A 13024-nucleotide genomic window follows, 5' to 3' on the forward strand; every position below is an offset into this window, starting at 1 on the left:
GTTCAGGGTTTTTTGGACCAATGCATCACCCCTCCGACCAAACCTTCCACTTTCTTATATTTCGTCATTCCAACCAATGTCTGAGGGCATATCATATGGTCATCACAGGTGCCATCAGGCGGCATTACGAACTGACAACGCCCGAATCATGCTGCTGCACCAGCTGCCATGTGGACCAAAAGTGTATCAAAACACAGGAAAAGGAGCTGTCTGGCCTCGTTATAAACTGACACCACCCGGTGGCGTATCATGCCACCATGAAAGGCGGCTTTTGGCATCGGAGTCTGAATGATGACGGGATAAATAGAGTAACATATTTGGAATTAACAGGGGATCCTGTACTGTCAGAACACTGGATGACTGACAAAATACAAAGTACCTTAAAGAAATGAATTAGACAGCACAAGTGGTTTGAGTTTGTGAACTGATATTTTCATATTTCTTTGCTGTTGATAAAAGTGGTCCCCAATCAATCAATAAATCAGTATTATGCCAGTTTCTGTGGGATTTATGAGAAAAACGACATTTCATTCACAAATTCAAGGAAACAGGGCATGTCTAATGTATTTACAAATAGGCATTTTGTGTAAGAAGTGTTCCTTTAATACATGAGAACCCGATACGAAAATGGAACGTTTATATTGGACAATGCTGCAAAACCAGAATTCACTCAATGACAATGTTTTGAGAACGCCACCATCTTTTTAAAAAAAGTTTTCTTCATGAAATATCTGCACATGGCAACCACAGTATGATTGTATAGTTAGGGTCGGGAAAAAGTCATAGTTATGGTAAATAATGTATGGTCAAGTTATGCTCACGTTTCAGTAACTGAAGCACAAGGTTAAGGAAAGATAGAGGTTATGGTTGTAAAAAGCCAACATTAACTGTTGGGGCGTGACAGTGAGAGGATGCAAACTCCAGCCTCTTGAATGACAGTTGAAAGCACTACATGCACATCAATAACCCAGACCCCCACACCCTGACTTTCCACTTCACTTCATAAAGGGCACTCTACTTCCTGCGTTGGAACTCAACGTTGGCACAGGATGTGAATCTTGAGATGCACAGTAGTCCAATATGACTGTGATTCCTGCAGATACCAGGCTGTGCAGGAAATACTCAGCTTTAGCTTTATTTGTGTGAAAGAAAAGTAGTAGATGAGACCAAATGTATTTACTCAAGCACTGTACTCAAGTGCAAATTTGATGAACTAGTGTTTTACCTAAGCATTATCATTTCATGCTACTTTATAATTCCTCTCAGTTACAGTCTACAGGGAAATACTGTACTATTTGACACGACAAAGTGTACTTCTCAGCTATAATGACCAGTTACTTAATCAAGATCTACATACAAAATGCAAGTAAAACATTGTATGATGCAATACAAGTTTCCAAAATAGACCACATTAGCTCCACCTCATAAAACTAACAGTAAAATACTACTTCCACATTTGTATAACAATTCTATTAATAAAATAATAGGTAATTTTTTCAGCAGTGAGTAGCTCTACTTTTGGTATTTTCTGCTGCAGCCTGTTGTCATTCTGAGGACTTAGAAGACACAGAAGACACTCGTTACTGTCTGTACGCAATGGAAACACATCCGTGCTTGCTTCGAATTTTTGTGAACACACTGTTTTTTGTTTTTTTTTTTAAATCAACTAGTTTTATTTCCTAATCCTAAAGCAGTTTTGGTGACAAAACCTACATCTTCTGTGAAATTAATTTTGAAACGATGCATTTTCAAACTAAAAACTGAAATGCCATTCCTGACGGGTACATAGAGCAGCATTGTTTAGTGTAAGATCACTGACCAAGCTGCCTTATATGACAAGTTGAGAGTGAGAATGTTTTGTTTGCTTAAAATACCACAGCACTGATAAGCTTTTCAATGCAGGATATTTATATTGTGCTACTATAACACTTTTTTTAAAAAAAGGATCTGAATTCTTCCGTCACTGCAGTGGAACAACAGCACAGTCCTCCTCTTCTGTGTCTTTTCTATAGAATCCAACACAGCAGGACATAATTGGCTGACATGGTAATGGCGCTCGCGTTGCTTCACAGTAATTGTTATTTTCAGACGAGGTAATTGATGTTAGAATACCACAGAAAAAAAGAAGAAAAAACTATTTTACTGAAATCTAATAAAATAAAGTGAAAATGCTTCTATAAATGTAGGGCGCTGCTTTTTTTCTCCATCCTTTCTGATCCTACCGTCTCCAGAGAGACCATAAACACCTCCATGTAATTGTCCATTTTTTTTTTTTTTAATATCGAACCAATATCCTCTGCCTCCATCTGTCTATTTTGAGTCAGTGAAATGGCAATGGATTCTTGTGGGATCTCTTAACTGTGAGCAGTCAGTCATCAGCAGGCAGTATGGAAACTTATAGCCCATGTGGACTGCAGGAAATGGTGTGCATGTGTGTTGTGTAGGACTGTGTGTCCTGTGCAGAGATGTGTGTCTGCAGTGATGTATGTGTAAATATATGTGCCTTTTAGTGTACTTTTGTAAGTGTGGTAGTGTTTATACAGATGTGTGTATGTGTGTTTGTGTGTGTGTGTGTGTGTGTGTGTGTGTGTGTGTGTGTGTGTGTGTGTGTGTGGCCTGGAAATTATCTGGTCATTCATCACTGCCTGAGCAGCCGAGGCTAAAGACCATCCATCTTCCCCCTTTCACAGCCAAGGCTGACACTCAAGGTGTTTGTATGACTTAATGTTCCTCTCTGCAGGATTTTTGGAGCAGCGTACACACAGCTTTGAGTGTGTCTTCTGTGCTTGTGAGTGTGTGAGTGTGTGTGTGTGTGTGTGTGTGTGTGTGTGTGTGTGACCGTTTCTCCCTTTGTTTACCAGCCCACTTGAGTGTTTAACCCTTAAAAACAAATTGGCTTGGTTGCTTTCTAAAACATGAGAAGATCAGCAATGAGCAACGGAAGAAGAAATGACACCAAAATGTGGGAGGATTAGTAAAAAAGTATAAGAATTTTTTTTTTTTTTTTTTTAAATGTAAATAAAAAGAGAAAGCAAATTAAAAAAAGATTTAGCAAAAAGTGCACAAAAATTATTTCATTCTATAGCAGAATTAAATTGTAAATATGAATATATATTTCTTCCCTAACTGTTTTTTTTCCACATTTTCCCCCACACATTTTTACTGTTTGTAAGTGTCTAAAACCACTAATATATTGCAATTTGTGGAACATTTCTTACCAAGTTGCTTATTGCCTTTTTTTCCTTTTTTGAAAGAAATCACATCAATTTGCAGAGGGCTGGAAGGATTAAATATTTGGGAAAGGCGTCTGTTTAAAGACAGCAATGAGCAATGACAGAGGGAATTACCCAAAAATCAGCAAGAAATTAGTGAAGAAAATTACCTGAAATAAAACATCTACCACAACAACCAGATACTAAATTTTTTTTAACTCGAGCATTCATTAGAAGCGCTACTGGATTATACATTGCACTCTGGGCACAGACAGAGCAGCAGAAAGTCAGGCACATTGAAAGTGAAACTTAACCGTTCCTTCTGCTGGGTTCTAAACTTTACAAGAAAAAAAACCATAAACAAGGCCAACAAGACTTAACTTAAAATGTTTGCTGTCTAAATCCACTAATTTATTGCAATGTGTGGAGCATTTCTTAGCAAGTTGCTTATTGTGTTTCCTTCCTATGTTTCTGAAAATAAAATCAAACCAATTTACTGAGGGCTCAAAGGATTAAATACTTGAGAAAGGCGTCTGTTTAAAAACATGGGAAGATGACAACGAACAACAACAGAAGAAATTCCCCAAAAATTAGCAAGAAATTTGCAAAATGGATGAAAAAATTCCCTGGAAAAATTGTAAATAAATAAATAAATTAATTAATTAAAAAAACAAAAAAGAACTTGGCAAAAAAGTGCTTAAAATCAAATAATTCTGCAGCATAATTTCAAATATGTAACTATAATAATTTAAATATATATATTAAATAACTGTTTTAATTCACTAATATCTTGCAAGTTGTGGAACACTTACTTAGTTGCTTATTGGCCTTTTCCCCATGTTTTTAACAGAAATCACACCATTTGCTCAGGGCAAGGAATAAATACTTAATAAAGGCATCTGAAAGCAGCACAAAAACAATGTTGCTCCAGGTTTCAAAGGGTTAAGCTGCAACATTTCTGAGTACAAAGGCCCTATCAAATCAGGTTTGCATAAACGTTTAGAGCAGAGGTTGCAGTGAGGTTACAAAGTGTCATATTTATGTTTTAACCTCAAACCTGATCCATCCTGTTTGAATATATACACGTCTTCATCAGCGTATTAGAGAAGCTCCTCCTGGTGTTATTTCTAATATATAGCCGTGTCAGACGGTTTGCTAGAAAGTATTGGCAAACACAAAAGTTCACCACTCTTATTGACCGCCTCGGGCTATGACCTTAGAAGAAGTGCGTGTATTCGCCTATTTCTCCTCACTTGTGTGTGAGTGGGTGCTTACAGTTACAGGCCGTTCTCATTCTCCCACTAAAGGTCAGCCTTCAGACGGTATTGAGCAGCACTAAAGGTGAAAGAAACGTGAAATATGTTAAATGATAAACTATGGAGCAGCACGATCTTATCCTCCTGTCGGCCAGCTGACTCTGAGTGGGATGAGATCTTTCGGGTGATGTATGGGAGCCAATGGAATTCGCTCAAATGAATTACTGTTGAGATGATGCTGCAGCTCATAGCTGGTTAACAAGCAATTAAGTGTGTTTTGGAGGTTCAAGTTCAAATCTTTATGGTCCCACAAGAAGAAATTCTTTTTGCACCAAGGCAGCGTAAAAACATAAAAAGAAGACATTAAAAGTTCCAGTACTACACACAATATAAAGAACATAATAAAAGTTTCATACGATAACAGCAAGCAACAGCAGCATTAAGTGAAGGGATCAGATATAGAAGTGCTAAGCTGTGCAAGGAAACAAGAGGCAGTTTGTGTTTTTTAATACATAATGTATCAGTTCTGAAGGCTCTCACTGCATGTAGAATAAATGCAAACTTGAGGCTGTTGCACCTTTTTATGTTTTTCTGACTAGAGGGGCGCATGTCATATTCCTGAAGGACAGGGAGGTCTGGATTTGCTGCGATGGATTTAGTTTTTGGTGTGACTCATCCCCTAATAATGTTGTACAGAAAAGGTCGTCAGCACTTTGTAACGACATCTTTTAGCGACGCACAGGGTAGCCAGAAGTGTCTGTATGGCACAGCTGAAACACATTTTACAATCTGGGTAATGTTTTGAGATGGTCACAGTTAAGTTAAGGCCACAAAACTATTTGGTCAGGTTCAGAAAAAAGATTTAGATTTAGATTTTGCGTAAAAATTAGAGACAACTGATACCGGATTTATGGGGCTGATGCTGATATTGACAGCAAAAGTGTGTGTGTGTGTGTGTGTGTGTGTGTGTGTGTGTGTGTGTGTGTGTGTGTGTGTGTGTGTGTGTGCGTGCATGTATGCAAGTATACAATGTGATTATATTGTAATGCTGATATTGATGGTATATATATATATATATATGAGAAAGCAGTGGTTTGAAAAAGTTCAGGCAAAGAACCCTGACTTACTTTTGGTTGGCTGAGTGTGATATATTGAGCTGACTCTTTAAGGACAGGATTTATGCCTTAGCCGGATTCATAGAAAATGCATGGACATTACGCCAGAAAACACTGTATCCGGTATAATTGTCTATTATTGGCTTGTATATTATGAAATGCTCATTGTAGAATATATATTTTGTTCTGTGGACTTATTAGAAAGGGCTACGCAACCATCTTTGTCTTCTTTTTGTATTGTTGTCATCAGTGTCTTATAAGCCCATGTGGGCTGGGCACAATTAAGTGCATGACACTTAAATATATATATTCCAAGGCAAAAGCCCAGAGTTATTTTTTATGTTAATTTAAGAGCGGCACAGCATGTTAATGAACATAAGTAGAAAATACAAATGTAAATATGCCAAATGCTAATTTAGATTCATAGTTGCTCGGCTGGCAATGATACCCAGAAATAATACGATGCAAATTTTTATGCTTTGATGGTTGTGGGATCAAAAACTGCAATGAATTTCATTTTGTGCAGTTAACAATACGAATGTAACAATTTTGTTTGCACAATGTATTTCAGACTTACTGTAGAAGCTGAGGTGGAAAAATACACAATCTAGCCAAAATTAACACTGTCATGAAAATAAAAAATTGAAAAGAATAACTAAGGGTTGAAAATCACACAGGAGATATAAAGGAACATAAGCATCTTATTGAAGTTTCATGTTCTCTCACTAATCTGAAGTCCAACCTTTGCTTAACTTTTTGCTCTGGTTTGTTCCCTTGCAATTTTTGAGAAAATATCTGTCACTCCAGATGTTCCATGCTTACCAGATCAACATTTTCTTAGGCTTAGCGCACTTTTGGCTTAGCTGTCTTTTTTAATCATCTCAAGAGAAAACCAACACTAATAATTTCAAAATCAGACACTGCTTGTAATTTCCAAACTTGTAAATCCAGTGTAGATTTGTAGGCTAAATCATAGGCGCAAAGTTATAAATTGGTTGCGTTTGAAACGTCACAAAGGACGTATGGACTGCAGTGCTCATATACTGAATTGCATTAGATTGTGTCTATAATAGCTTGTACCCTATAATGCTAGCCAAGTGGTTGAGACACGTACTGGCACACAGGCTCACTTGCTGGCAAACCTTCAGTCAACACTCTAATCCATGGTTTAATACTTCACAGTTCATCATGAGCTGAAGGTGGAGAAGGCTGTTTCATATTAGCATCGTCGGGCAAAAATCCCATAATAAACATAGAACATGTTGTCATTCAAGTGAACTGAGACAGCACTGAAATGTTGCACCTCTTCTGGGCTCTGCTTTCAGGCTTTAGAAAATCTAACTTGTTGGCCAATCAGAGAGAGGGCGTGCCTATGTGCTGATTAACCCTTTGAGACCTGAGCAAATGGGCTGTGTTTCTCTGAAAAACATGGAAAGAAGGCAAGGAGCAATGTCTCCAAAATTAGGAAAAAGAAATTGTAAAAAAACAAAAAAAAAGTTGCAGGAAAATTATCTGAATTAGCAAAAAAGAAAGAAAAGGGACAGAACAAAAACAGAAAATGAACTGAAAAGTGCTGAAATAAAATAATAAATAACATAACATTTTTTTTCTGTAATCCTATTTTAATATATAATTATAATAAGTATAAATATAGTTTTCTTGGTATTTTTCTCATGTCATTGTTGATTTTCTAAGCTTTTTTAAGCTAGCTTTAAGGTCACTTTCTTGTGAACTTTTAAAATTTTTTGCAGTTTGCAGAACATTTTATGCCAAATTGTGGATTGCTTTTTTCAAGTGTTTTTGAAAGGTTTAAATACTTGCAAAAGGCATCTGAACGCTGTAAAAAACTGTTTTGGATCGAGGTTTTACAGGGTTAAAAAATTGCAAAGTCACTTCAGATGTTTAAAACCTGATATAGGGGCAGAGAATCCTGCAGAGAAAGTTGCTATTCCAGCACTGGCAACAACTGCCTACAATGCAAAGTGACCCAAGAAAGGAACACTGATTATCAGAAAGACAGTCTAAAAAAGCGTCTGACAATAAATCAAACAAAACACGTGTCACCATTGGTGGAGAGTTTCAGGTGAGAAAACGTTGCTAAAAGTTTCGCTGTCTGCTAACCAGAGCTAAAGGCTCACAGCTGCAGCTTAACGTTGACATTTATGTCGCTAATGTTAGCAAGAAGCCTTGAATCACAGTGTGCCCTACGCCTCAGGCCCCGCTGCTAAAGAACCACCTCACTAAAAGAAACACTGCATTAACAAGTTCTCATCCCAAATCATCACATATCGCCGCTTTGCAGTGAACTTCTGCGTCTACATATTACGCATTAGATATGCTTTTGAGGAGGTCTTTCATCTCTCTGCTGTTTGGTAATGGGAGGGTGTTGTGCACTTGTCTGAAGTTGTTTGCTGCAAACGACTCCCTGTGGTTTTATACTGGGAGGTTGAGCCAAGAGACCAAAGACTAAAAGCAACTAAAAGCTGCAGAGTTGGTTAATTTTTAGCGGTTTCGGGTCAACAACAGCAGTCCCCCATCAAGCTGAGTCACTGTATGCAATGTTAATATGAAAAATGCAGCTTTACATGCAACATACATGCCCTTTTGCCATATTTATCTGTCTCTATTTGAATCAATCCAACGTGAAACAAATGAATAAAATAAACAAATCTGAAAAAATGCATTGTGCTTGTGAAATCCACCACAGCAACATCACTAAATTATCAGTAGGTCTGAGGAGGGCTGATTTTTCCTCACTAATGGTACATACCGTGCATTTTCAGTCCAAACTGAAGAGTTACAGCTTAATCTTCCCTGCAGCACAGCTATGCCCCAGTGAGCTTATAAATGAAATATGCCACCATGCCAAGCCACTGTGCCTCACGACCTTTCCCAAAACTCCCCGGCTCCCCGATGCTCGCCAACCTCCAGCCAAACACACACACACGCAGGAGTAAACGTCCACACACATGCACAGGTGAGCAGTGGGACTTCCACACGAGTAGGCAGGCAAGCAGCCAGACAAACACTCACATGTACGCCTTACAAAGAGATATTTTTCCTTCTTTTCTCTTCGGGCTCAAACAAACAAACACCGCTAAGTGGCTCTTTGTATTCATGTGTCGACTTTTGTGTCAGCGTATGTTTTAATTTGAATGGATTTCAGGTGCTTTCATTGCCCAAGTCTGCCTCCCCTTTCTCTCTTTGATCCCGGCAGCTGACATTGAAGCTCTCTTCCTCTCCTCCCGCTCTCCCTCTTTTTCTCACTTTCTCTCAACCCTCAAGAGACATCACAGTGTGCCATCTATCACTCTCACCTCTTCACTCCGGTTTCTCCCTCCCTCTCACTTTTTTCCCCCCTCTCCTTCCTTTACTCGTGAAATGTGACATCTCTAGATTTCTCTGGATCTCACAATGCAGTCTGCAGGCTAATATTGCTGCTGTCTTTGACATCCAAGGTTCAGGGGGTCGCCGTGGCAGCCAGCCTCTGTGGCCTCAGGGGGAGTGACCCGCCCAGATCCGCCACGACTGAGGTTAAGTCTCACCAGCCGTTTGTTCACACAGTACAGATGAAACACGGCGCCGCAGTCCCGCCCTCCTCATTTCCCTTCCCATCGCCTGAAGCCTCTGAGTCACTTCACACTACTGGCAGATGAAGAATAAGATCTGGTGTCATGTGTCACTGTAAAGGGCTTCATTCTAACAAGTTACATCTGAAAAAAAAAGAGTCTGGCAGGCGACTCATACTTTTATTATTATTATCAACTTTTTATGATGATAATGATTCCGCCCCTTGTTAATAAAGATCAGATCCTAAAAAGAGGACGTCCAACAGCAATCAGAAGAGGGTAAACAAAAAATGAAGAAAGTAAAACTCATTGGAAGAGAAATCTTAGACAAACTGTATAATTATGACTTTAACTGTCAACACATTCTTATCCCAAGTCGTGTCATGTTGCCGCTTTGCAGTGGACTTCTGCATCTACATATAATGCTCTAGGTATCCTTCTGCATCTGCTGTTGATGTTCCAGGATGCCACTACCAGGATGTCAACACAAGCACATGGTGAGATAATTCTGCCTGTGGTTATGTTTAGGAAACAAAAGCACATGGCAGCCAACGCCGGGACGTCAACAAAAGCACATGCTGGCATGGATTGTTAGGATGTGGCAACAAGGGCACATGGTTAGGTGTAATGAAAAAAAAATCACATTCAGACGGGAGGAAAACCCTGGACTCCTACAGTCTGGGGTTTATTCAGTCCATCCACCACCTCTCCTGTCTGCTCTGCAGGGACCTTTTTGCTTCTCATATTACATTGTTGCCGACAGCATTCCACCTGGACATCATCCAGTGGCGTATCATGCAGATACAACAAGTTCTGTCTGGTCACATTTTCAACTGACACCAACTGTCTGCGTATCATGCTGCTGCGACAGGTGCCGTCTGGCTGTACGCCCGTGGATAGTAACACTGCGAACGGTTCTGTCCGGCCGCACTCTGAGCTGACAATGTACAGCAGCCCTGCACAGATCAGGTGAACATAAGGCTGTTTCTAGGATTACAGTGCATTCAGGGCTATGGCTGGACCTCTGCTGGGGGGTCTTGGGGTAAGAAAAAGAGCTACAATTGATGCTTCTTTATGCACTTTGGCAACTTATTTAAATCCAAATAAGGGAAAAAAACCCCAGTGAGAATCAGTTTTTTAAATTGTGAATTAGAAAATGGTCGGCAGACCACCTGACCACCTTCTGACAGATGTGGCCCACGAGCTGTATTTGAGTATCACTGCTTTTCAACAGCATCACCTGACTTTGTCTGCCAGCTTTAGTGCTTTATCACTTGAATGTCATTTTAGGTATTTGCTAAAACACCTGCTGCTTTTTTTCTCACATTCACAGTCTCACATTCTGCTGCCGTAGTATGAATGCAAGCTTATGTAACAGACCTGTGCTTTACTAGTCGTTTGACCACTCGAAAGCGCTTTCACACAGCGAGTCACATTCACCTATTCACACACACATTCAAACACTGGTGGCTGAGGCTTCTGTACAAGGTGCCACTGGCTACTAAGTTTTGAAATACTCACATGAACAGCCATCGAGAGCAATGTGGGGGTTCCTGCTCAAGGATATTTCGACATGTTGGAGGAGTCAGGGATCAAACTGCCAACCTTCCAGTTAGTGGACTACCTCCTGAGCCACAGCTGCCCCCTCGTGTGACTACAAAAAAGAGGAAAAAATAGCTTAAACATGGACAATTTGTGGATCACTATATCGTGATGTTCACCACAGCCACTGTGTTCTCAAAGACTCTGTTCTGTCTGTCACAGAAACGTGAGGAAAGGTGTCATGCACATGTGGCTAAATAATCTGTCAAAACTGTTTTCTCAACTGGACATTTAGCAAAGTGGATATGCTTGTAGATATCACCTGTTTCCCTGGAGACCACAGTCATGCTGTCATAACTGATTGTAATGAAGGCTGAAACTATGACAATGAGACCAAAGTTCTCAACAATAAGTTGCAATTGTCTTGTCAACTGCTGCATCCAAGTCAAGAAGCAATTGGCTTTTTGTATTTTAAGAAGTAAAGGGGCAAAGGACGATGTTTGTCACAATAACATTGTAAGTAAAGTAGAGATACTCAACTTACAGCCCGCAGGCCAAATCTGGCCCCCTAAGTGATTCACACTGGGAATTGCTTTTGTACTTTTAGTATACATAAGGTGCCGGAGTACATAAAAAACAGCATCAAAATAGAGCTTGGTTATCGAAAAAGGTGTCAGTGGGGGATTCCACGTACCCCCGAGAGAGGTCCTGGCTAACAGCCCAATGTCCTAAAATCCTAGAAATGCTCCAAAATCCGAGAAACCTCCTAAAACCCTAAAAATGTCATAAATCCTATAAATACGTCCCAAATCCTAGAAACATCTTGAAATCTTATAAGTGTCCTTCAATCATTGAAATGTCCTTAAATCAGAGAAACATCCTACAATCACATAAATATGCTAACATCTTAGAAAAGTGCTGAAATCCTAAACATCCTAAAATCAGAGAAGCATTGTTAAATCGGAGAAACGTCCTAAAATCCGAGTAATGTCCTAAAACATGAGAAATGTCCTGAAGAACAGGGCTGCTGTGACTGGCCCCTGGCTTCCTGTCATATTGAAAAAGTGGACCCCAAGCAAAGCAAGCTGAGTATCCCCGTTATCGTGTTTGTTCTTTCTCACACCCACGACACAAAGTCGTCTCTCAGCATCATTCCCAGCCTCCCTCCTCCTTCAAACTCCTGCAGCTAAAATAAGAGGCTGCTTGACTGAATTATGATTTTAGAGATGACTTGAGGGAATATTCGGTGTTTCATCTCGCCATGAAATATCTCTCTATTGTTTGGGTAAATGGCTACATTTTGTGACACCCTTTGATTAGTTTTCTTTATTAAATAATTGACAGCGAATGCCCCCAAAACCCAGAGGAGCATCAACATATTAGTTTTCAGCCTGCCTACAGCAGAATTCAATCAATTTGAATATATTACTTAGGGAAGGGATTCTGAGTAAATGGACAATTACTTTCCATGCATAAGAATCATTGCAACAGCAGTCGGGTGGCTGATATTATCATATTAATGGACTGAAGTAAGCTTATTTCCTTTAAATGGAAATTAGAATCAGAGCTGTTTAAAAGAAGTATGAACACTGACGAAAGCGACAGCTTGTTTGATTTACCAATATTTACACGGAAAAACACATGCATTGATTTTGGGAAAAAAGTCTCTACTGTTCGTATGAGTCCTTGATAAATGGCCTCGACCTGAGCCGCCGTGTGCAAGCGATCATCCATGATAGCTCCTTAGAGTTTGGTGTGAAGGGCACGGCGAGTATGAAAAGGCAGCTTCTCATGCTCACACAGTCATCACTACACCACCTCTCATTCCCTCGCTGCCTGTTTGACATGGCATGATGTATTCACTGGCTGTGTTTTACACTACAGAAATACCTCGCTGTTGGCCTTCCCCCGGCGAGGTTAATCTGTTTACACGAACCTCTGATAACCTGCGATTGAGCCTCTGCTTTACCACAAATGAACCAGTCCAGAGAATGTTAGACTCCGAGTTGCACACAAAACTGCCAGTTGGGGAAAAAAAAGGTGTAAAAAGCTTTTCATGGAACCTCCTCTATACACCTGAAATAAGTAGAGGTATGATAATGCTAAAGGGGGCTGAACTTTCACAAACAGCATGAGTGACTCCTATCCTACGGACAGCTTAGATGGAAGTTTGTCTTGGAGAAAGAAAATGCTAAACACAGCTGCATGACATTCAATACATAACACTGCATTAACCACTGGGTAAACAATATACAGCGGACAGCATGGTGTCACATGACTTGGACAAAATCAATTGGGCAAATTTTGCACATACCCATAGTAAGTTAACC

This window comes from Plectropomus leopardus, chromosome 17, assembly GCF_026936395.1.
Source record: "Plectropomus leopardus strain MGB_pleo_1.0 chromosome 17, ASM2693639v1, whole genome shotgun sequence".
Classification (NCBI taxonomy): domain Eukaryota; kingdom Metazoa; phylum Chordata; class Actinopteri; order Perciformes; family Serranidae; genus Plectropomus; species Plectropomus leopardus.